Here is a 25,119-nt window from a genome sequence, read left to right on the forward strand (position 1 = left end):
TATGAGATTGAGACAAAGGACACAGGCACATCTCAGTCCTTTTGAAGTGCTGTGTGGCAGGTCTCCTAATTTGGACATGGGGATATTGCCAAGAAAATTTTCTTCCACATCTTTGTGTGAAGGTAGGATGTTGTTTTACTGTCAAAACCTGTCCACTGTGTTTTCTCAAGTTTCACAGACGGTGAAGGCTGCATTACCAGAAACAGCCACTTCCACCCTCCAGTCCTTTATTCCTGGCAACTGGATTCTGGTCAGAGAATCTAGGAGAAAACACAGGAAGTCCAGGCGCTGGAATGGTCCATATCAGATCCTACTAGACACCCAGGAAAGCTGCAGGAAAGCTCCAGCTCCTCCAGCTTCATCTGGCTTCCAGGACACAAGTCATCTTCTAACTGGATCATCCACGGCTGAAAGGTGTGAGGACAGCGGACCACCACAAGACAAAGAACTGTAAGCTGATCACTGGCGAGTGATTGAAGAGGTGGTTGAAGAACACTGTTCTTACAAGGGCACAATAATCCCTTGGGCAGTGCAACGTTATTTCAGAATCTACTTAAGGCCATCGCATTGCCTGAAAGTTAGAAATGATAAGGTCATGTGCCTCACTGCACACACACCACAGTGAGAGATTCTTTCCTCCCACTCTGACAGCGAGACTGACTCCGAGGAGGATATCTCGGATGCTTTTATCTAACTTTTATGTTTATTGCTTGATATTTATCATTATGGTATTATTACAAATTTGAATGTGTTCATTTCCACCGTTGTTTAGTTGGACTATGGAAGCCTAACTTCCAGCAGGTTAGAGTTCCTGTGTCTAAATATATTTCTAGAGGAGCTTCCTACGACCGCCCACCTGTATCAGACTGGTAACAGGGCAGCTTGAAGCCACTCAGGAGAGACAGCAGGATTTTTAGTTTTTTAAGTTGTGTTTATAATTAGTTTTCTTTGGAAAAAACTGTTTGCTTTCAGTACCAGAAGAAAGGACATTCCACTTCAAGGTCACGATGCAGTTAAATGGAAGATGGTCTGTTCTGATGCTAATGATTGGTATTGCAAGTATTTTTATAATTCTTGTGTTCATTTTGGGAAAGGTACAGCAAAGACAATGTGTGGTTAATTTGACTAATAATACTCATCAGCGGATTTGAAGAGAGATTCATCACTTATCTGACTACTATGATCATGCTGATAATGTTTGGTGGCAACTGATGCATCAAAACTGTGAGGGATTATACTGTACGGGAAAGCAGAAATGCTAGTAGATTTTCTAGTGAGATTAATTTAACGTGTGCGTCTACAGGAACTCTTTATAGAATTCGGGGTATTAGAAATCCGATTAAAGATCCAGATATTTGTATTACACAGGAGGAAAGTACACCTTATTTCTTTGGGAAGACAGTAGGTTGCGAAGCTATTATATCTGTTTTATGTGCTTTAATCAACAGACATAAATTTGAGTCATGTCCTATCAGAACTGATCCTTATACTATTTCTGAATCTTTGGCTTCAGATCCCTTTGTGTTAACTTTTAATCTTACAGCCTTACCGGATGGAGGTTAGTTGTATGGCCAGGCAGGTAAATTAACCAGGGTTTTTGTCCTTTTCCTTTATGAGATGGGTACTCGTGTCCTCAGAACATGGGTTGGATGTGTGGAAATAGATATCTGTATCTGCCTGCTACTTGGTCTGGAGTATGTTATTTGCAAACTAGAATGGCTTTGGATTATCTGTTAGCTGAGAGGGGTAATGGATTTTAAGAATTTTCCTTTAGTTGTGATTATCTTGTAATCAGAAGAAGGGAGTGTGATGGAAATTCTTGCAGTAAGCATTCCACAGTGTATGACCTTTGGGTTACCTCACTCCTGTGAACATCTGTGTTAGAGGAGGAAGCTGTAAAAGCCATCATCAGAAGTTTAATGGTTAAGGACATTTGTTACGGTGATGCCTCGGGGAGAGTAGATGGTTGTTCCTAGGTAACTTTCTCACCTCTGAACCCGAGAAGGGTCTGGGGTCGTAAAACACAGACTCTTTGAAGTTGAGATAACACTGTCATGTTTGGTATAAATACTGTGTGTAAATGTTGTTCGGGGCTCTGTTTCACTGACTAACCTCAGTGTCAGGGTCTTCAAACGCTGAATGCCTTTGAATAAAACTTATAAAGACAAAGTCCGGATTTTCTCTTGTTATGAGTCAACTTCTACCCACTTTGATAAGAAAATTCCACTACACTGTACTCAGCTTCTTGTCCATCTCTGATCCACCCCACGACTGCTGAATCATCCAAGTATTTCTGCAGATGACAGGAGTCTGTCTTGTACTGGAAGTCTGAGGTGTACAGAGTGAAAAGGAATGGTGAGAGTACAGTCCCCTGTGTTGCTCCTGTGCTGCTGACTACCTGGTTAGACTCATAACCCTTCAGTCTCACAAACTGTGGTCTGTTTGTCAGGTAGTCTTTGATCCAGGAGATTGTTGAGGCCTCCAGCTGAGTCTTCTGGAGTTTCTGACAAAGCAAATCCGATTGTATTGTATTAAATGCACTGGAGAAATCAAAGAACATGATCCTCGCTGTGCTGCTGGCTTTGTCCAGATGACAGTGGGTTTGTTGAAGCAGGTGTATGATGGCATCTTCAACTCCAACTCCACAGTGATAAGCAAACTGAAGGGGGTCCTGATGGTTTACTGTTTGCTTACTCAGGTGGATCAACAGGAGTCTCTCTAGGACCTTCATGATGTGGGATGTCAGGGCAACAGGGCTTTTGACAGCATGTACAGGTCCTTCTCAAAATATTAGCATATTGTGATAAAGTTCATTATTTTCCATAATGTCATGATGAAAATTCAACATTCATATATTTTAGATTCATTTCACACTAACTGAAATATTTCAGGTCTTTTATTGTCTTAATACGGATGATTTTGGCATACAGCTCATAAAAACCCAAAATTCCTATCTCACAAAATTAGCATATCATTAAAAGGGTCTCTAAACGAGCTATGAACCTAATCATCTGAATCAACCAGTTAACTAAATACCTGCAAACGATTCCTGGGGCCTTTAAAACTCCCAGCCTGGTTCATCACTCAAAACCTCAATCATGGGTAAGACTGCCGACCTGACTCCTGTCCAGAAGGCCACTATTGACACCCTCAAGCAAGAGGGTAAGACACAGAAAGAAATTTCTGTACGAATAGGCTGTTCCCAGAGTGCTGTATCAAGGCACCTCAGTGGGAAGTCTGTGGGAAGGAAAAAGTGTGGCAGAAAACGGTGCACAACGAGAAGAGGTGACCAGACCCTGAGGAAGATTGTGGATAAGGGCCGATTCCAGACCTTGGGGGACCTGCGGAAGCAGTTGACTGAGTGTGGAGTAGAAACATCCAGAGCCACCGTGCACAGGTGTGTGCAGGAAATGGGCTACAGGTGCCGCAATCCCCAGACCTGGGCTACAGAGAAGCAGCACTGGACTGTTGCTCAGTGGTCCAAAGTACTTTTTTCGGATGAAAGCAAATTCTGCATGTCATTCAGAAATCAAGGTGCCAGAGTCTGGAGGAAGACTGGGGAGAAGGAAATGCCAAAATGCCAGAAGTCCAGTGTCAAGTACCCACAGTCAGTGATGGTCCGGGGTGCCGTGTCAGCTGCTGGGGTTGGTCCACTGTGTTTTATCAAGGGCAGGGTCAATGCAGCTAGCTATCAGGAGATTTTGGAGCACTTCATGCTTCCATCTGCTGAAAAGCTTTATGGAGATGAAGATTTCAGTTTTCAGCATGACCTGGCACCTGCTCACAGTGCCAAAACCACTGGTAAATGGTTTACTGACCATGGTATCACTGTGCTCAATTGGCCTGCCAACTCTCCTGACCTGAACCCCATAGAGAATCTGTGGGATATTGTGAAGAGAACGTTGAGAGACTCAAGACCCAACACTCTGGATGAGCTAAAGGCAGCTATCGAAGCATCCTGGGCCTCCATAAGACCTCAGCAGTGCCACAGGCTGATTGCCTCCATGCCACGCCGCATTGAAGCAGTCATTTCTGCAAAAGGATTCCCAACCAAGTATTGAGTGCATAACTGTACATGATTATTTGAAGGTTGACATTTTTTGTATTAAAAACACCTTTCTTTTATTGGTCGGATGAAATATGCTAATTTTGTGAGATAGGAATTTTGGGTTTTCATGAGCTGTATGCCAAAATCCTCCGTATTAAGACAATAAAAGACCTGAAATATTTCAGTTAGTGTGCAATGAATCTAAAATATATGAATGTTAAATTTTCATCATGACATTATGGAAAATAATGAACTTTATCACAATATGCTAATATTTTGAGAAGGACCTGTATAGTCATTGAGGACTGATGGGTGAATTTTTTTTTTGGTACCGGAACAAGACAGGAGGTCTTCCACAACACCGGAACCTTCTTCTGGGCCAGGCTAAGGTTGAAGAAGTGCTGCAGAATCCCACAGAGCCGCTCTGCACAGCCCTTCAGGACTCTAGGGCTGACATGATCTGGACCAGCAGCCTTATTCCTATTCAGTCTCTCCAGTTGCATCTTCACTTGACTTCTTGAGACACAGGTGGAATGGGGAATCAAAGGAAGCATCAGCATCTTCTGATATGGTTGAAGGCAAACATATAGAGGCAGAAGGGTCTAGGGCTGAGGTGGAAGATAAAAAATTTGAGGTGTTACTGTACAGCTGTGGGATCTGTGGGTCAAAGGAGGGTGGAATGTCTGTTTGGCTGTGAGCAGGAGAGGAGGATGCGAAGCTTGTTTCTGAACTGAACCTATTGAAGAATGTGTTCAGTTCATTGGCTCTGTCCAGACCTTCATCGGTCCGATCATCCCTCTGCCTGAAGCCCGTGATCTTCTTCATCCCTGTCCACACATCTCTGATATTGTTTTGCTGGAGCTTGCTCTCCAGTTTCTTCTTGTACACCTCCTTGCTGTCTCTTATCTTGACTTTAAGTTGCTTCTGTAAACTCCTCAATAATTCTCTGTCTCCCTCTCTGAAGGCTCTTTTTTTCTTGTTAAGCTGTTCCTTCAGGTCACTGGTGATCCAAGGTTTGTTATTGGGGAAGCATCTCACGGTTCTGGTGGGGATGATGTTATCCACAAAGAAGTTTATATAGTCGGTTACACACTCAGTCATGGCATTGATGTCGTCTCCATGAGGCTGGCACAGTGCGTCCCAGTCTGTAGCCTCAAAGCAACCTTGCAGAGCTTCTTCAGCTTCCTGTGACCATTTTCTCACAGTTCTCTTTATTACAGGTTGCCTCTGAACAAGGGGCTTATATTTTGAGCAGAGAAAAACAAGATTGTGATCTGATTTGCCTATAGAAGGTCTTGCTGTAGAGATGTATGAGTCCTTGACATTTGCATAAAACAAATCCAATGTTTCTCTGATAGAGCAGCTGACAAACTGTTGAAACGTTGGAAGTGTAGCAGAGAGTGAAGCATGGTTAAAATCACCAGAAATTGCCACAAAAGCATTGGGGTTTTGTGTCTGTAGCTTAGCAACAACTGAGCTGATGGCATCACATGCAGTGTCGGCAACAGCGGAAGGTGGTACGTAAACTGTTGCCAAAATAACACTGGTGAACTCTCTGGGTAAATAATATGGACGAAAACTTACTGCCAACAGTTCAATATCTGGACTGCAGAGATGACACTTCACAGTTACATGTCCTGGATTACACCATCTGTTGTTCACAAGTACTGCCAGTCCACCTCCTTTACTTTGGCGCTCCTCTTTAAATCTCTGTCTGCTCGTATGGTTAAAAAGCCCGGTAGAGAGACGCTGGAGTCGGGGATATGATCCTGCAGCCATGTCTCAGTAAAACACATAATACTGCATGCCTGGTACTCTGGCTGGGTCCTTTGTAGGGCTTGGAGTTCATCCAACTTGTTTCCCAACGATCTCACATTGCCCATCATAATCGACGGTAGAGATGGTTTGAACTTCCTCCTTCTCTCTCTTCTCTTAGCTCCTGCTCTGCATCCACGGCGTCTCCTTTTCAACTCATCGGGGATTTGGGGTTGTAGTTGAAGTATTATTTGAGCTTTTGAGATATTAATCAGCTGCTCCCGGTTGTAAGAAACAACCCCGTTGCCATGGCAATACATCATAACAAATGTCCAAAAATAGAAAGTATTAGGAAAAATCCTCCAAGCTGCACAGCATCTGACACTGGAGAGGACAGTCGTCCAAAAAAAAAAAAAAAATCAACTGTATCCACCACAAGTGGAATAGTTCCCAAAAAAGAATAAATCAGAATCAAAAGTAACAGAGCTACTCCAACCTGCTGCCACCTTAAGCGGCGCAATTCTAGAATCTGATTGTTTTTAAATAAAAATATGAAGTCTGTCATTTTGGGGCTTAATTTATCTTTTGAACAGACATGAACTTCTAAATGTCTTCTTTTGAGAGATTCGGGGCTGTTCTGAAAACATCTGGAGCTTTAGCCCCAGAGGTCCATGTGGCAGGTCTAACAAAGCACCTGGGTACTAGCTAGTCTACATGCACCACCATTCAGTGTCTGCGTGTACAGGCGTGTGCGAGCGGCACAGAGAAAACTAACTTAACAATACATATTTACCTCATTTTGATTTTCGCTCTCTTTACAAGGTGTTGTTGTTGACCAACAGTAGAAAATCGTTCTCTGTGCGTTTTTTTAAGAGTACAACCACTCTCACCGGCGACTGAATCAAAAGTATAGCAAACACTGAATGCTTGGTGGAGAAAGAGGGTTGGGTGATACCAAGTTTTTGTGAGGAGGAGGGGCGCTACATTACCAGATGATGATGATTTTGCTGGCAAATGAAAATAAAAGAAAATCAACAAGTTATTTATACATTATTTATTTGTAAATTGGAGTGATGTTATTATATTGGGGGAGTCATATTGACTTAATCAGATTTTTGGGGGGGTCATAACCCCATAACCCCCTCGCAAATTACGCCCTTGATCTCCAGGCTTACTTATGCTGCACAGGCTTTAGATATTGATTGCAATACTGAGAAAGATATTGACAAATTGCTCTTTCACTGCATTTGGAACAATAAGACTCATTATATTTGCAAATCTACGCTAATAAACTTGTATGAAAATAGAGGACTTGATTGTTTATCATTCTCTACTTTGGTCATTCATATCATTCTCTAATTGGTCTTACCTTGCCTATTTGTAAGAACAATAAATCAATTAGATTCCTATTTCAGAGGGAGGTGACATCTATTACCGCTGTTGTGCCGTACTGGAATCGTTTTGGGACTGATGTGTCCTGGAAACATACTTGACTGCTGCCCAGTCACTTTCTCCTCACTAACAAGGTGAAGGAAGTGTCCTTTAAACTCATACAGGATATATCCTGCCAAAGACTACCTGAAGAAGTTCAAGTCTGACATTGTTGTGAACTGTACTTTTTGTGCAGAATCTGTTACGCATTTGTTCTGGTTATGTCCATACAGGGGGATAAGCCTCTACAAATATATAACCTTTATAGCTGTAGTACCTACTCCTGCCAAATCAAAAATTAAAAGACACTCAAAATCCCAAGACTTTGAGGCCTTCTAGTCAAAAGCGGGAAAGGCTCACAGTCACCATTCCTGCACATATTCACTCAGGGCATCGAGGCTTTTCCAGAGTTACCTCACTCGCCATCCTACGACAAATGGCTCAAAAGTTGCCAACCCCAGGCCTGCCCATCAACAGGCTCCTTGGCCTGCTGCCCCAAGGCCCTTTGTCAAACCAATTCCATACTGCCAGACACTCACATCCAGTGTTATGAGCAAAAGTCCTAGCCCAAATGAATGCAGGCCTGGGGCAGCTACCAGAAGGGCTGGCCACACTCATGGGTCGTGCCAAAATGTACGTGATACGTGCTCATCTGCGCTAGCCAAATATAAAACCTTTATAGCTGTAGCACCTACTCCTGCCAAATCAAAATTTAAAGACACTCAAAATCCCAAGACTTTGAGGCCTTCTAGCCCAAAGCGGGAAAGGCTCACAGTCACCATTCCTGTGCATGTTAACTCAGGGCATCGAGGCTTTTCCATAGCTACCTCACTCGCCATCCTACGACAAACAGTTCAGTTCAAACGTTTACAACCCCAGGCCTGCCCATCAACAGTATCCTCCGGCCTGCTGCCCCAAGGCCCTTTGTCAAAGCAAATCCAGACTGCCAGACACTCACATCCAGAGATATGAGCAAAAGTCCAAGCCCAAATGAATGCAGGCCTGGGGCAGCTACCAGAAGGGCGCCAGCTTGAAGCACCACACTCACGGGGCATGCCAAAATGTACGTGATCCGTGCTCATCTGAGCGATCCAAACATATAACCTTTATAGCTGTAGCACCTACTCCTGCCAAATCAAAAATTAAAAGACACTCAAAATCCCAAGACTTTGAGGCCTTCTAGCCCAAAGCGGGAAAGGCTCACTGTCACCATTCCTGTGCATGTTCACTTAGGGCATCGAGGCCTTTCCATAGCTACCTCACTCGCCATCCTACGACAAACGGCTCAAAAGTTGCCAACCCCGGCCCTGTCCATCAAAAAGCTCCTCCGGCCTGCTGCCCCAAGGCCCTTTGTCAAAGCAAATCCAGACTGCCAGACACTCACATCCAGAGTTATGAGCAAATGTCCAAGGCCAAATGAATGCAGGCCTGGGGCAGCTACCAGAAGGGCACCAGCTTGAAGCACCACACTCACGGGGCATGCCAAAATGTACGTGATCCGTGCTCATCTGCGCGATCCAAATATATAACCTTTATAGCTGTAGCACCTACTCCTGCTAAATAAAAAATTAAAAGACACTCAAAATCCCAAGACTTTGAGGCCTTCTAGCCCAAAGCGGGAAAGGCTCACAGTCACCATTCCTGTGCATGTTCACTTAGGGCATCGAGGCCTTTCCATAGCTACCTCACTCGCCATCCTACGACAAACGGCTCAAAAGTTGCCAACCCCAGGCCTGCTCCTCCGGCCTGCTGCCCCAAGGCCCTTTGTCAAAACAAATCCAGACTGCCAGACACTCACATCCAGAGTTATGAGCAAATGTCCAAGCCCAAATGAATGCAGGCCTGGGGCAGCTACCAGAAGGGCGCCAGCTTGAAGCACCACACTCACGGGGCATGCCAAAATGTACGTGATCCGTGCTCATCTGAGCGATCCAAATATATAACCTTTATAGCTGTAGCACCTACTCCTGCCAAATCAAAAATTAAAAGACACTCAAAATCCCAAGACTTTGAGGCCTTCTAGCCCAAAGCGGGAAAGGCTCACAGTCACATTTCTTGTGCATGTTCACTTAGGGCATCGAGGCCTTTCCATAGCTACCTCACTCGCCATCCTACGACAAACGGCTCAAAAGTTGCCAAACCCAGCCCTGCCCATCAAAAAGCTCGTCCGGCCTGCTGCCCCAAGGCCCTTTGTCAAAACAAATCCAGACTGCCAGACACTCACATCCAGAGTTATGAGCAAATGTCCAAGCCCAAATGAATGCAGGCCTGGGGCAGATACCAGAAGGGCTGGCCACACTCACGGGGCATGCCAAAATGTACGTGATCCGTGCTCATCTGCGCGATCCAAATATATAACCTTTATAGCTGTAGCACCTACTCCTGCCAAATCAAAAATTAAAAGACACTCAAAATCCCAAGACTTTGAGGCCTTCTAGCCCAAAGTGGGAAAGGCTCACAGTCACCATTCCTGTGCATGTTCACTTAGGGCATCGAGGCCTTTCCATAGCTACCTCACTCGCCATCCTACGTCAAACGGCTCAAAAGTTGCAAACCCCAGCCCTTTCCATCAAAAAGCTCCTCCGGCCTGCTGCCCCAAGGCCCTTTGTCAAAGCAAATCCAGACTGCCAGACACTCACATCCAGAGTTATGAGCAAATGTCCAAGCCCAAATGAATGCAGGCCTGGGGCAGCTACCAGAAGGGCGCCAGCTTGAAGCACCACACTCACGGGGCATGCCAAAATGTACGTGATCCGTGCTCATCTGTGCTAGCCAAATATATAACCTTTATAGCTGTAGCACCTACTCCTGCCAAGTCAAAAATTAAAAGACACTCAAAGACTAAAGGTTTTGAGGCCTTCTAGCCCAAAGCGGGAAAGGCTCACAGTCACCATTCCTGTGCACGTTCACTCAGGGCATCGAGGCCTTTCCATAGCTACCTCACTCGCCATCCTACGACAAACGGCTCAAAGTTGCCAACCCCAGGCCTGCTCCTCCGGCCTGCTGCCCCAAGGCCCTTTGTCAAAGCAAATCCAGACTGCCAGACACTCACATCCAGAGTTATGAGCAAATGTCCAAGCCCAAATGAATGCAGGCCTGGAGCAGCTACCAGAAGGGCGCCAGCTTGAAGCACCACACTCACGGGGCATGCCAAAATGTACGTGATCCGTGCTCATCTGTGCTAGCCAAATATATAACCTTTATAGCTGTAGCACCTACTCCTGCCAAGTCAATAATTAAAAGACACTCAAAATCCCAAATCTTTGAGGCCTTCTAGCCCAAAGCAAGAAAGGCTCACAGTCACCATTCCTGTGCATGTTCACTCAGGGCCTCAAGGCCTTTCCATAGCTACCTCACTCGCCATCCTACGACAAACGGCTCAAAAGTTGCAAACCCCAGCCCTTTCCATCAAAAAGCTCCTCCGGCCAGCTGCCCCAAGGCCCTTTGTCAAAGCAAATCCAGACTGCCAGACACTCACATCCAGAGTTATGAGCAAATGTCCAAGCCCAAATGAATGCAGGCCTGGGGCAGCTACCAGAAGGGCGCCAGCTTGAAGCACCACACTCACGGGGCATGCCAAAATGTACGTGATCCGTGCTCATCTGTGCTAGCCAAATATATAACCTTTATAGCTTTAGCACCTACTCCTGCCAAGTCAAAAATTAAAAGACACTCAAAATCCCAAATCTTCGAGGTCTTCTAGCCCAAAGCGGGAAAGGCTCACAGTCCTCATTCCTGTGCATGTTCACTCAGGGCCTCAAGGCCTTTCCATAGCTACCTCACTCGCCATCCTACGACAAACGGCTCAAAAGTTGCCAACCCCAGCCCTTTCCATCAAAAAGCTCCTCCGGCCTGCTGCCCCAAGTCCCTTTGTCAAAGCAAATCCAGACTGCCAGACACTCACATCCAGAATTATGAGCAAAAGTACAAGTCCAAATGAATGCAGGCCTGGGGCAGCTACCAGAAGGGCGCCAGCTGGAAGCACCACACTCACGGGTATGCCAAAATGTATGTGATCCGTGCTCATCTGCGCGATCCAAATATAAACCTTTACAGCTGTAGCACCTACTCCTGCCAAATCAAAAATTAAAAGACACTCAAAATCCCAAGACTTTCAGGCCTTCTAGCCCAAAGCGGGAAAGGCTCACAGTTACCATTCCTGTGCATGTCCACTCAGGGCATCGAGGCCTTTCCATAGCTACCTCACTCGCCATCCTACGACAAACGGCTCAAAAGTTGCAAACCCCAGCCCTGCCCATCAACAGGCTCCTCCGGCCTGCTGCCCCAAGGCCCTTTGTAAAAGCAAATCCAGACTGCCAGACACTCACATCCAGAGTTATGAGCAAAAGTCCAAGCCCAAATGAATGCAGGCCTGGGGCAGCTACCAGAAGGGCTGGCCACACTCACGGGGCCTGTCAATATATACGTGATCCGTGCTCATCTGCGCTAGCCAAATATATAACCTTTATAGCTGTAGCACCTACTCCTGCCAAATCAAAAATTAAAAGAAACTCAAAGTCTCAAGGTTTTGAGGCCTTCTAGCCCAAAGCGGGAAAGGCTCACAGTCACCATTCCTGCACACGTTCACTCAGGGCATCGAGGCCTTTCCATAGCTACCTCACTCGCCATCCTACGACAAACGGCTCAAAAGTTGCCAACCCCAGCCCTGCCCATCAACAGGCTCCTCGGGTCTGCTGCCCCAAGGCCCTTTGTCAAAGCAAATCCAGACTGCCAGACACTCACATCCAGAGTTATGAGCAAAGGTCCAAGCCCAAATGAATGCAGGCCTGGGGCAGCTACCAGAAGGGCGCCAGCTTGAAGCACCACACTCACGGGGCATGCCAAAATGTACGTGATCCGTGCTCATCTGAGCTAGCCAAATATATAACCTTTATAGCTGTAGCACCTACTCCTGCCAAATCAAAAATTAAAAGACACTCAAAATCCCAAGACTTTGAGGCCTTCTAGCCCAAAGCGGGAAAGGCTCACAGTCACCATTCTTGCGCACGTTCACTCAGGGCATCGAGGCCTTTCCATAGCTACCTCACTCGCCATCCTACGACAAACGGCTCAAAAGTTGCCAACCCCAGCACTGCCCATCAACAGGCTCCTCGGGTCTGCTGCCCCAAGGCCCTTTGTCAAAGCAAATCCAGACTGCCAGACACTCACATCCAGAGTTATGAGCAAAGGTCCAAGCCCAAATGAATGCAGGCCTGGGGCAGCTACCAGAAGGGCTGGCCACACTCACGGGGCATGCCAAAATGTACGTGATCCGTGCTCATCTGCGCTAGCCAAATATATAACCTTTATAGCTGTAGCACCTACTCCTGCCAAATCAAAAATTAAAAGACACTCAAAATCCCAAGACTTTGAGGCCTTCTAGCCCAAAGCGGGAAAGGCTCACAGTCACCATTCCTGTGCACGTTCACTCAGGGCATCGAGGCCTTTCCATAGCTACCTCACTCGCCATCCTACGACAAACGGCTCAAAAGTTGTATACCCCAGCCCTGCCCATCAACAGGCTCCTCCAGCCTGCTGCCCCAAGGCCCTTTGTCAAAGCAAATCCAGACTGCCAGACACTCACATCCAGAGTTATGAGCAAAAGTCCAAGCCCAAATGAATGCAGGCCTGGGGCATCTACCAGAAGGGCTGGCCACACTCACGGGGCATGCCAAAATGTACGTGATCCATGCTCATCTGCGCTAGCCAAATATATAACCTTTATAGCTGTAGCACCTACTCCTGCCAAATCAAAAATTAAAAGACACTCCTAATCCCAAGATTTGAGGCCTTCTAGCCCAAAGCGGGAAAGGCTCACAGTCACCATTCCTGCACATATTCATTCAGGGCCTCGAGGCCTTTCCATAGCTACCTCACTCGCCATCCTACGACAAACGGCTCAAAAGTTGCCAACCCCAGCCCTGCCCATCAACAGGCTCCTCCGGCCTGCTGCCCCAAGGCCCTTTGTCAAAGCAAATCCAGACTGCCAGACACTCACATCCAGAGTTATGAGCAAATGTCCAAGCCCAAATGAATGCAGGCCTGGAGCAGCTACCAGAAGGGCGCCAGCTTGAAGCACCACACTCACGGGGCATGCCAAAATGTACGTGATCCGTGCTCATCTGTGCTAGCCAAATATATAACCTTTATAGCTGTAGCACCTACTCCTGCCAAGTCAAAAATTAAAAGACACTCAAAATCCCAAATCTTTGAGGCCTTCTAGCCCAAAGCGGGAAAGGCTCACAGTCACCATTCCTGTGCATGTTCACTCAGGGCCTCAAGGCCTTTCCATAGCTACCTCACTCGCCATCCTACGTCAAACGGCTCAAAAGTTGCAAACCCCAGCCCTTTCCATCAAAAAGCTCCTCCGGCCTGCTGCCCCAAGGCCCTTTGTCAAAGCAAATCCAGACTGCCAGACACTCACATCCAGAGTTATGAGCAAATGTCCAAGCCCAAATGAATGCAGGCCTGGGGCAGCTACCAGAAGGGCGCCAGCTGGAAGCACCACACTCACGGGGCATGCCAAAATGTACGTGATCCGTGCTCATCTGTGCTAGCCAAATATATAACCTTTATAGCTTTAGCACCTACTCCTGCCAAGTCAAAAATTAAAAGACACTCAAAATCCCAAATCTTCGAGGCCTTCTAGCCCAAAGCGGGAAAGGCTCACAGTCCCCATTCCTGTGCATGTTCACTCAGGGCCTCAAGGCCTTTCCATAGCTACCTCACTCGCCATCCTACGACAAACGGCTCAAAAGTTGCCAACCCCAGCCCTTTCCATCAAAAAGCTCCTCCGGCCTGCTGCCCCAAGTCCCTTTGTCAAAGCAAATCCAGACTGCCAGACACTCACATCCAGAGTTATGAGCAAAAGTACAAGCCCAAATGAATGCAGGCCTGGGGCAGCTACCAGAAGGGCGCCAGCTGGAAGCACCACACTCACGGGTATGCCAAAATGTATGTGATCCGTGCTCATCTGCGCGATCCAAATATAAACCTTTACAGCTGTAGCACCTACTCCTGCCAAATCAAAAATTAAAAGACACTCAAAATCCCAAGACTTTCAGGCCTTCTAGCCCAAAGCGGGAAAGGCTCACAGTTACCATTCCTGTGCATGTCCACTCAGGGCATCGAGGCCTTTCCATAGCTACCTCACTCGCCATCCTACGACAAACGGCTCAAAAGTTGCAAACCCCAGCCCTGCCCATCAACAGGCTCCTCCGGCCTGCTGCCCCAAGGCCCTTTGTCAAAGCAAATCCAGACTGCCAGACACTCACATCCAGAGTTATGAGCAAAAGTCCAAGCCCAAATGAATGCAGGCCTGGGGCAGCTACCAGAAGGGCTGGCCACACTCACGGGGCATGCCAAAATGTACGTGATCCGTGCTCATCTGCGCTATCCAAATATATAACCTTTATAGCTGTAGCACCTACTCCTGCCAAATCAAAAATTAAAAGACACTCAAAATCCCAAGACTTTGAGGCCTTCTAGCCCAAAGCGGAAAATGCTCACAGTCACCATTCCTGTGCATGTTAACTCAGGGCATCGAGGCCTTTCCATAGCTACCTCACTCGCCATCCTACGACAAACGGCTCAAAAGTTGACAACCCCAGCCCTGCCCATCAACAGGCTCCTTGGCCTGCTGCCCCAAGGCCATTGTCAAAGCAAATCCAGACTGCCAGACACTCACATCCAGAGTTATGAGCAAACGTCCAAGCCCAAATGAATGCAGGCCTGGAGCAGCTACCAGAAGGGCTGGCCACACTCACGGGGCATGCCAAAATCTACGTGATCCATGCTCATCTGCGCTAGCCAAATATATAACCTTTATAGCTGTAGCACCTACTCCTGCCAAATCAAAAATTAAAAGACATTCAAAATCCCAAGATTTTGAGGCCTTCTAGCCCAAAGCGGGAAAGGCTCACAGTCACCATTCCTGCACATATTCATTCAGGGCCTCGAGGCCTTTCCATAGCTACCTCACTCGCCATCCTACGACAAACGGCTCAAAAGTTGCCAACCCCAGCCCTGCCCATCAACAGGCTCCTCCGGCCTGCTGCCCCAAGGCCCTTTGTCAAAGCAAATCCAGACTGCCAGACACTCACATCCAGAGTTATGAGCAAAGGTCCAAGCCCAAATGAATGCAGGCCTGGGGCAGCTACCAGAAGGGCGCCAGCTGGAAGCACCACACTCACGGGGCATGCCAAAATGTACGTGATCCGTGCTCATCTGTGCTAGCCAAATATATAACCTTTATAGCTGTAGCACCTACTCCTGCCAAGTCAAAAATTAAAAGACACTCAAAATCCCAAATCTTTGAGGCCTTCTAGCCCAAAGCAGGAAAGGCTCACAGTCACCATTCCTGTGCATGTTCACTCAAGGCATCGAGGCCTTTCCATAGCTACCTCACTCACCATCCTACGACAAACGGCTCAAAAGTTGCCAACCCCAGCACTGGCCATCAACAGGCTCCTCCGGCCTGCTGCCCCAAGGCCCTTTGTCAAAGCAAATCCAGACTGCCAGACACTCACATCCAGAGTTATGAGCAAATGTCCAAGCCCAAATGAATGCAGGCCTGGGGCAGCTACCAGAAGGGCGCCAGCTTGAAGCACCACACTCACGGGGCATGCCAAAATGTACGTGATCCGTGCTCATCTGTGCTAGCCAAATATATAACCTTTATAGCTGTAGCACCTACTCCTGCCAAGTCAAAAATTAAAAGACACTCAAAATCCCAAATCTTCGAGGCCTTCTAGCCCAAAGCGGGAAAGGCTCACAGTCACCATTCCTGTGCATGTTCACTCAGGGCCTCGAGGCCTTTCCATAGCTACCTCACTCGCCATCCTACGACAAACGGCTCAAAAGTTGCCAACCCCAGCCCTGTCCATCAACAGGCTCCTCCGGCCTGCTGCCCCAAGTCCCTTTGTCAAAGCAAATCCAGACTGCCAGACACTCACATCCAGAATTATGAGCAAAAGTACAAGCCCAAATGAATGCAGGCCTGGGGCAGCTACCAGAAGGGCGCCAGCTGGAAGCACCACACTCACGGGTATGCCAAAATGTATGTGATCCGTGCTCATCTGCGCGATCCAAATATAAACCGTTACAGCTGTAGCACCTACTCCTGCCAAATCAAAAATTAAAAGACACTCAAAATCCCAAGACTTTCAGGCCTTCTAGCCCAAAGCGGGAAAGGCTCACAGTCACCATTCCTGCACATGTCCACTCAGGGCATCGAGGCCTTTCCATAGCTACCTCACTCGCCATCCTACGACAAACGGCTCAAAAGTTGCAAACCCCAGCCCTGCCCATCAACAGGCTCCTCCGGCCTGCTGCCCCAAGGCCCTTTGTCAAAGCAAATCCAGACTGCCAGACACTCACATCCAGAGTTATGAGCAAAAGTCCAAGCCCAAATGAATGCAGGCCTGTGGCAGCTACCAGAAGGGCTGGCCACACTCACGGGGCATGCCAAAATGTACGTGATCCGTGCTCATCTGCGCGATCCAAATATATAACCTTTATAGCTGTAGCACCTACTCCTGCCAAATCAAAAATTAAAAGACACTCAAAATCCCAAGACTTTGAGGCCTTCTAGCCCAAAGCGGGAAAGGCTCACAGTCACCATTCCTGCACATATTCACTCAGGGCCTCGAGGCCTTTCCATAGCTACCTCACTCGCCATCCTACGACAAACGGCTCAAAAGTTGCCAACCCCAGCCCTGCCCATCAACAGGCTCCTCCGGCCTGCTGCCCCAAGGCCCTTTGTCAAAGCAAATCCAGACTGCCAGACACTCACATCCAGAGTTATGAGCAAAGGTCCAAGCCCAAATGAATGCAGGCCTGGGGCAGCTACCAGAAGGGCGCCAGCTTGAAGCACCACACTCACGGGGCATGCCAAAATGTACGTGATCCGTGCTCATCTGCGCTAGCCAAATATATATACTTTATAGCTGTAGCACCTACTCCTGCCAAATCAAAAATTAAAAGACACTCAAAGTCTAAAGGTTTTGAGGCCTTGTAGCCCAAAGCGGGAAAGGCTCACAGTCACCATTCCTGTGCACGTTCACTCAGGGCATCGAGACCATTCCATAGCTACCTCACTCGCCATCCTACGACAAACGGCTCAAAAGTTGCCAACCCCAGGCCTGCTCCTCCGGCCTGCTGCCCCAAGGCCCTTTGTCAAAGCAAATCCAGACTGCCAGACACTCACATCCAGAGTTATGAGCAAAAGTCCAAGCCCAAATGAATGCAGGCCTGGGGCAGCTACCAGAAGGGCGCCAGCTGGAAGCACCACACTCACGGGGCATGCCAAAATGTATGTGATCCATGCTCATCTACGCTAACCAAATATATATACTTTATAGATGTAGCACCTACTCCTGCCAAATCAAAAATTAAAAGACACTCAAAATCCCAAGACTTTCAGGCCTTCTAGCCCAAAGCGGGAAAGGCTCACAGTTACCATTCCTGGGCAAGTCCACTCAGGGCATCGAGGCCTTTCCATAGCTACCTCACTCGCCATCCTACGACAAACGGCTCAAAAGTTGCAAACCCCAGCCCTGCCCATCAACAGGCTCCTCCGGCCTGCTGCCCCAAGGCCCTTTGTCAAAGCAAATCCAGACTGCCAGACACTCACATCCAGAGTTATGAGCAAAGGTCCAAGCCCAAATGAATGCAGGCCTGGGGCAGCTACCAGAAGGGCTGGCCACACTCACGAGGCATGCCAAAATGTACGTGATCCGTGCTCATCTGCGCTAACCAAATATATAACCTTTATAGCTGTAGCACCTACTCCTGCCAAATCAAAAATTAAAAGACACTCAAAATCCCAAGACTTTGAGGCCTTCTAGCCCAAAGCGGGAAAGGCTCACAGTCACCATTCCTGTGCATGTTCACTTAGGGCATCGAGGCCTTTCCATAGCTACCTCACTCGCCATCCTACGACAAACGGCTCAAAAGTTGCAAACCCCAGCCCTGCCCATCAACAGGCTCCTCCGGCCTGCTGCCCCAAGGCCCTTTGTCAAAGCAAATCCAGACTGCCAGACACTCACATCCAGAGTTATGAGCAAACGTCCAAGCCCAAATGAATGCAGGCCTGGAGCAGCTACCAGAAGGGCTGGCCACACTCACGGGCATGCCAAAATGTACGTGATCCATGCTCATCTGCGCTAGCCAAATATATAACCTTTATAGCTGTAGCACCTACTCCTGCCAAATCAAAAATTAAAAGACACTCAAAATCCCAAATCTTTGAGGCCTTCTAGCCCAAAGCGGGAAAGGCTCACAGTCACCATTCCTGCACATATTCACTCAGGGCCTCGAGGCCTTTCCATAGCTACCTCACTCGCCATCCTACGACAAACGGCTCAAAAGTTGCCAACCCCAGCCCTGCCCATCAACAGGCTCCTCCGGCCTGCTGCCCCAAGGCCCTTTGTCAAAGCAAATCCAGACTGCCAGACACTCACATCCAGAGTTATGAGCAAATGTCCAAGCCCAAATGAATGCAGGCCTGGGGCAGCTACCAGAAGGGCGCCAGCTTGAAGCACCACACTCACGGGCATGCCAAAATGTACGTGATCCGTGCTCATCTGTGCTAGCCAAATATATAACCTTTATAGCTGTAGCACCTACTCCTGCCAAATCAAAAATTAAAAGACACTCAAAGTCTCAAGGTTTTGAGGCCTTGTATCCCAAAGCGGGAAAGGCTCACAGTCACCATTCCTGTGCACGTTCACTCAGGGCATCGAGGCCTTTCCATAGCTACCTCACTCGCCATCCTACGACAAACGGCTCAAAAGTTGCCAACCCCAGGCCTGCTCCTCCGGCCTGCTGCCCCAAGGCCCTTTGTCAAAGCAAATCCAGACTGCCAGACACTCACATCCAGAGTTATGAGCAAAGGTCCAAGCCCAAATGAATGCAGGCCTGGGCAGCTACCAGAAGGGCGCCAGCTGGAAGCACCACACTCACGGGGCATGCCAAAATGTACGTGATCCGTGCTCATCTGCGCTAGCCAAATATATAACCTTTATAGCTGTAGCACCTACTCCTGCCAAATCAAAAATTAAAAGACACTCAAAGTCACAAGATTTTGAGGCCTTCTAGCCCAAAGCGGGAAAGGCTCACAGTCACCATTCCTGTGCACGTTCACTCAGGGCATCGAGGCGTTTCCATAGCTACCTCACTCGCCATTCTACGACAAACGGTTCAAACGATGCCAACCCCAGGCCTGCTCCTCCAGCCTGCTGCCCCAAGGCTGTTTGTCAAAGCAAATCCAGACTGCCAGACACTCACATCCAGAGTTATGAGCAAAAGTCCAAGCCCAAATGAATGCAGGCCTGGGGCATCTACCAGAAGGGCGCCAGCTGGAAGCACCACACTCACGGGGCATGCCAAAATGTACGTGATCCGTGCTCATCTGCGCGATCCAAATATATAACCTTTATAGCTGTAGCACCTACTCCTGCCAAATCAAAAATTAAAAGACACTCAAAATCCCAAGACTTTCAGGCCTTCTAGCCCAAAGCGGGAAAGGCTCACAGTTACCATTCCTGTGCATGTTCACTCAGGGCATCGAGGCCTTTCCATAGCTACCTCACTCGCCATCCTACGACAAACGGCTCAAAAGTTGCAAACCCCAGCCCTGCCCATCAACAGGCTCCTCCGGCCTGCTGCCCCAAGGCCCTTTGTCAAAGCAAATCCAGACTGCCAGACACTCACATCCAGAGTTATGAGCAAATGTCCAAGCCCAAATGAATGCAGGCCTGGGGCATCTACCAGAAGGGCTGGCCACACTCACGGGGCATGCCAAAATGTACGTGATCCATGCTCATCTGCGCTAGCCAAATATATAACCTTTATAGCTGTAGCACCTACTCCTGCCAAATCAAAAATTAAAAGACACTCAAAGTCTCAAGGTTTTGAGGCCTTCTAGCCCAAAGCGGGAAAGGCTCACAGTCACCATTCTCACGCACTTTCACTCAGGGCATCGAGGCCTTTCCATAGCTACCTCACTCGCCATCCTACGACAAACGGCTCAAAAGTTGCCAACCCCAGCACTGCCCATCAACAGGCTCCTCCGGCCTGCTGCCCCAAGGCCCTTTGTCAAAGCAAATCCAGACTGCCAGACACTCACATCCAGAGTTATGAGCAAAGTCCAAGCCCAAATGAATGCAGGCCTGGGGCAGCTACCAGAAGAGCAGGCCACACTCACGGGGCATGCCAAAATGTACGTGATCCGTGCTCATCTGCGCTAGCCAAATATATAACCTTTATAGCTGTAGCACCTACTCCTGCCAAATCAAAAATTAAAAGACACTCAAAATCCCAAATCTTTGAGGCCTTCTAGCCCAAAGCGGGAAAGGCTCACAGTCACCATTCCTGTGCATGTTCACTCAGGGCCTCGAGGCCTTTCCATAGCTACCTCACTCGCCATCCTACGACAAACGGCTCAAAAGTTGCAAACCCCAGCCCTGCCCATCAACAGGCTCCTCCGGCCTGCTGCCCCAAGGCCCTTTGTCAAAGCAAATCCAGACTGCCAGACACTCACATCCAGAGTTATGAGCAAATGTCCAAGCCCAAATGAATGCAGGCCTGGGGCAGCTACCAGAAGGGCGCCAGCTTGAAGCACCACACTCACGGGGCATGCCAAAATGTACGTGATCCGTGCTCAACTGTGCTAGCCAAATATATAACCTTTATAGTTGTAGCACCTACTCCTGCCAAGTCAAAAATTAAAAGACACTCAAAATCCCAAATCTTCGAGGCCTTCTAGCCCAAAGCGGGAAAGGCTCACAGTCCCCATTCCTGTGCATGTTCACTCAGGGCCTCAAGGCCTTTCCATAGCTACCTCACTCGCCATCCTACGACAAACGGCTCAAAAGTTGCCAACCCCAGCCCTTTCCATCAAAAAGCTCCTCCGGCCTGCTGCCCCAAGTCCCTTTGTCAAAGCAAATCCAGACTGCCAGACACTCACATCCAGAATTATGAGCAAAAGTACAAGCCCAAATGAATGCAGGCCTGGGGCAGCTACCAGAAGGGCGCCAGCTGGAAGCACCACACTCACGGGTATGCCAAAATGTATGTGATCCGTGCTCATCTGCGCTAGCCAAATATATAACCTTTATAGCTGTAGCACCTACTCCTGCCAAATCAAAAATTAAAAGACACTCAAAATCCCAAGACTTTCAGGCCTTCTAGCCCAAAGCGGGAAAGGCTCACAGTCACCATTCCTGTGCACGTCACTCAGGGCATCGAGGCCTTTCCATAGCTACCTCACTCGCCATCCTACGACAAACGGCTCAAAAGTTGCAAACCCCAGCCCTGCCCATCAACAGGCTCCTCCGGCCTGCTGCCCCAAGGCCCTTTGTCAAAGCAAATCCAGACTGCCAGACACTCACATCCAGAGTTATGAGCAAACGTCCAAGCCCAAATGAATGCAGGCCTGGAGCAGCTACCAGAAGGGCTGGCCACACTCACGGGGCATGCCAAAATGTACGTGATCCATGCTCATCTGCGCTAGCCAAATATATAACCTTTATAGCTGTAGCACCTACTCCTGCCAAATCAAAAATTAAAAGACACTCAAAATCCCAAGACTTTGAGGCCTTCTAGCCCAAAGCGGGAAAGGCTCACAGTCACCATTCCTGCACACGTTCACTCAGGGCATCGAGGCCTTTCCATAGCTACCTCACTCGCCATCCTACGACAAACGGCTCAAAAGTTGCCAACCCCAGCCCTGCCCATCAACAGGCTCCTCCGGCCTGCTGCCCCAAGGCCCTTTGTCAAAGCAAATCCAGACTGCCAGACACTCACATCCAGACTTATGAGCAAACGTCCAAGCCCAAATGAATGCAGGCCTGGGGCAGCTACCAGAAGGGCTGGCCACACTCACGGGGCATGCCAAAATGTACGTGATCCGTGCTCATCTGTGCTAGCCAAATATATAACCTTTATAGCTGTAGCACCTACTCCTGCCAAATCAAAAATTAAAAGACACTCAAAATCCCAAATCTTTGAGGCCTTCTAGCCCAAAGCGGGAAAGGCTCACAGTCACCATTCCTGTGCATGTTCACTCAGGGCCTCGAGGCCTTTCCATAGCTACCTCACTCGCCATCCTACGACAAACGGCTCAAAAGTTGCCAACCCCAGCCCTGTCCATCAAAAAGCTCCTCCGGCCTGCTGCCCCAAGGCCCTTTGTCAAAGCAAATCCAGACTGCCAGACACTCACATCCAGAGTTATGAGCAAAAGTACAAGCCCAAATGAATGCAGGCCTGGGGCAGCTACCAGAAGGGCGCCAGCTGGAAGCACCACACTCACGGGTATGCCAAAATGTATGTGATCCGTGCTCATCTGCGCGATCCAAATATAAACCTTTACAGCTGTAGCACCTACTCCTGCCAAATCAAAAATTAAAAGACACTCAAAATCCCAAGACTTTCAGGCCTTCTAGCCCAAAGCGGGAAAGGCTCACAGTTACCATTCCTGTGCATGTCCACTCAGGGCATCGAGGCCTTTCCATAGCTACCTCACTCGCCATCCTACGACAAACGGCTCAAAAGTTGCCAACCCCAGCACTGCCCATCAACAGGCTCCTCGGGTCTGCTGCCCCAAGGCCCTTTGTCAAAGCAAATCCAGACTGCCAGACACTCACATCCAGAGTTATGAGCAAAAGTCCAAGCCCAAATGAATGCAGGCCTGGGGCATCTACCAGAAGGGCTGGCCACACTCACGGGGCATGCCAAAATGTACGTGATCCATGCTCATCTGCGCTAGCCAAATATATAACCTTTATAGCTGTAGCACCTACTCCTGCCAAATCAAAAATTAAAAGACACTCAAAGTCTCAAGGTTTTGAGGCCTTCTAGCCCAAAGCGGGAAAGGCTCACAGTCACCATTCCTGCACATATTCACTCAGGGCCTCGAGGCCTTTCCATAGCTACCTCACTCGCCATCCTACGACAAACGGCTCAAAAGTTGCCAACCCCAGCCCTGCCCATCAACAGGCTCCTCCGGCCTGCTGCCCCAAGGCCCTTTGTCAAAGCAAATCCAGACTGCCAGACACTCACATCCAGAGTTATGAGCAAAAGTCCAAGCCCAAATGAATGCAGGCCTGGGGCAGCTACCAGAAGGGCGCCAGCTTGAAGCACCACACTCACGGGGCATGCCAAAATGTACGTGATCCGTGCTCATCTGCGCTAGCCAAATATATAACCTTTATAGCTGTAGCACCTACTCCTGCTAAATCAAAAATTAAAAGACACTCAAAGTCTAAAGGTTTTGAGGCCTTGTAGCCCAAAGCGGGAAAGGCTCACAGTCACCATTGCTGTGCACGTTCACTCAGGGCATCGGGGCCATTCCATAGCTACCTCACTCGCCATCCTACGACAAACGGCTCAAAAGTTGCCAACCCCAGCACTTCCCATCAACAGGCTCCTCCGGCCTGCTGCCCCAAGGCCCTTTGTCAAAGCAAATCCAGACTGCCAGACACTCACATCCAGAGTTATGAGCAAATGTCCAAGCCCAAATGAATGCAGGCCTGGGGCAGCTACCAGAAGGGCGCCAGCTTGAAGCACCACACTCACGGGGCATGCCAAAATGTACGTGATCCGTGCTCATCTGCGCTATCCAAATATATAACCTTTATAGCTGTAGCACCTACTCCTGCCAAATCAAAAATTAAAAGACACTCAAAATCCCAAGACTTTAAGGCCTTCTAGCCCAAAGCGGGAAAGGCTCACAGTCACCATTCCTGTGCATGATCACTCAGGGCATCGAGGCCTTTCCAGAGTTACCTCACTCGCCATCCTACGACAAACGGCTCAAAAGTTGCAAACCCCAGCCCTGCCCATCAACAGGCTCCTCCGGCCTGCTGCCCCAAGGCCCTTTGTCAAAGCAAATCCAGACTGCCAGACACTCACATCCAGAGTTATGAGCAAACGTCCAAGCCCAAATGAATGCAGGCCTGGAGCAGCTACCAGAAGGGCTGGCCACACTCACGGGCATGCCAAAATGTACGTGATCCGTGCTCATCTGCGCTAGCCAAATATATAACCTTTATAGCTGTAGCACCTACTCCTGCCAAATCAAAAATTAAAAGACACTCAAAATCCCAAGACTTTGAGGCCTTCTAGCCCAAAGCGGGAAAGGCTCACAGTCACCATTCCTGCACATGTTCACTCAGGGCATCGAGGCCTTTCCATAGCTACCTCACTCGCCATCCTACGACAAACGGCTCAAAAGTTGCCAACCCCAGCCCTGCCCATCAACAGGCTCCTCCGGCCTGCTGCCCCAAGGCCCTTTGTCAAAGCAAATCCAGACTGCCAGACACTCACATCCAGAGTTATGAGCAAAAGTCCAAGCCCAAATGAATGCAGGCCTGGGGCAGCTACCAGAAGGGCGCCAGCTGGAAGCACCACACTCACGGGGCATGCCAAAATGTACGTGATCCGTGCTCATCTGCGCTAGCCAAATATATAACCTTTATAGCTGTAGCACCTACTCCTGCCAAATCAAAAATTAAAAGACACTCAAAATCCCAAGACTTTGAGGCCTTCTAGCCCAAAGCGGGAAAGGCTCACAGTCACCATTCCTGCGCACGTTCACTCAGGGCATCGAGGCCTTTCCATAGCTACCTCACTCGCCATCCTACGACAAACGGCTCAAAAGTTGCCAACCCCAGCCCTGCCCATCAACAGGCTCCTCCGGCCTGCTGCCCCAAGGCCCTTTGTCAAAGCAAATCCAGACTGCCAGACACTCACATCCAGAGTTATGAGCAAAAGTCCAAGCCCAAATGAATGCAGGCCTGGGGCAGCTACCAGAAGAGCTGGCCACACTCACGGGCATGCCAAAATGTACGTGATCCGTGCTCATCTGCGCTAGCCAAATATAT

This window comes from Girardinichthys multiradiatus, chromosome 19 (genome assembly GCF_021462225.1).
Source record: "Girardinichthys multiradiatus isolate DD_20200921_A chromosome 19, DD_fGirMul_XY1, whole genome shotgun sequence".
Taxonomy (NCBI): domain Eukaryota; kingdom Metazoa; phylum Chordata; class Actinopteri; order Cyprinodontiformes; family Goodeidae; genus Girardinichthys; species Girardinichthys multiradiatus.